This window comes from Galeopterus variegatus, unplaced genomic scaffold (assembly GCF_000696425.1).
Source record: "Galeopterus variegatus unplaced genomic scaffold, G_variegatus-3.0.2 Scaffold7625, whole genome shotgun sequence".
NCBI classification, from domain to species: Eukaryota; Metazoa; Chordata; class Mammalia; order Dermoptera; family Cynocephalidae; genus Galeopterus; species Galeopterus variegatus.
This window is the reverse complement of record NW_007733736.1, coordinates 78,865-80,352: the sequence shown is the minus strand read 5'-3', so window position 1 is coordinate 80,352 and position 1,488 is coordinate 78,865.

Sequence of the window (1,488 nt, the reverse complement as noted above, 5' to 3'; positions counted from 1 at the left end):
ATCTTTGGGAGGTGATTGGGTCATGAGGGTAGAGTCCACATGAATGGAATTAGTGTCCTTATATTAGGGACGACAGAGAGACCCTTGTCTCTTCCACCATGTGAGGATGCAGCACAGAGAAAGCAGCTACCTGTGAACCAGGAAGCAGCCCTCACCAGACAGGGAACCTGCTGGCACCTTGATCTCGGCCTTCCAGCCTCCAGAACTGTGAGAAATTAACTTCTGTTGTTTGTAAGCCACCCAGTCTGTGGTGCTCTGTTGCAGCAGCCCCGAAAGACTAGGACATAGTGAAATACACACCCACATACAAACCTTCATGCATGTATTTGTATGTCTATCACTCTGACAGCCAGGAGGGGTGTTGTAAATGAGTCCCTCTATTTTTGCTCAGGCTTAGAACCTTCCAGGACCTTCTAGACTCATAATGAGTGTGATGTGCCACATGACAGGATTCTCTGAGCTGCAGCTGCAGGGTGGGAGGGGAGTCCATACCAGGGCTTTGCACCAATAAACAGATTTTGCTTAAAGACAGATGTGGCCGTAACTCTTTTGGGAACGCAAGTCTCCTGGAACTCGGGTACCAGCCTGGGTCAGAAGAGTCCTGGAGTCTGTGAAGGGCACCAGCAAGAAACCTCCCACCTGTCTGGGAGACTGGATCGGTTGAATGAGGACATCTTTGAGCTCAGCAGGGAGCATGTGAGGAAATATTTTAGCATGCAGCCAACCTTCTGCCGCGAGCTTGGTAATTAGCACTTCTGGAAGATTGATGCACTCCAAAATTTGAGCAAAATGAAAATGATAATTAATAATGCAAAATGTCAACCTCCTTATAATATCAGGAGACATTCAAGCTGCATAATATCACTAGATGTTTTGAAATGCAACTTGGAGGAGACATCATGGAATCGTCATTGGTGAGGGTCTTCCTTCACCACCCGCCAGCATTTGCTGTCTCTCATGCAGCCCCAAGTGCAGCGTAACAGCTACGCTACGATCCACGTTACATTTAGAGACCACCGCCTTACACACTTTCCTCTCAGAAGAGCCTGATAACCATCCTTTAACCCTTAAAAAGACCTCTGGTAAGGTAGAATGTAATTCTCAGTAGAAAAATGGAGGAGAGAGAACAGATTTCAAATAAAAGTATCATGGGAGAAAGAAATCATGAGTAGATGGGCTTTCAGTGCCATGAACCTTTATCAGTGGGGCAAGCGTGAGTCTACTTAGGCTCTGGAGCTTCACCTGAATCACATAAAGTATAATTGGGAAACTCAAGTTGTCAAAGCTTTGAAGAATGACCCCTCAACATCTTGTTGCTTTGTGACTCCAACATTTAAGCGATGTTCCTCCAAACACTGAAAAATATTTTACGCACATGAGGATACTGTTTAAAAGAAAAAGGTGGCTACCGTATGAGGAAGGGAAGTCACTGGTCATTCCCAAATATGGACTACGACAAATAGCTATTGTTTATAGAGTGCCTACTCT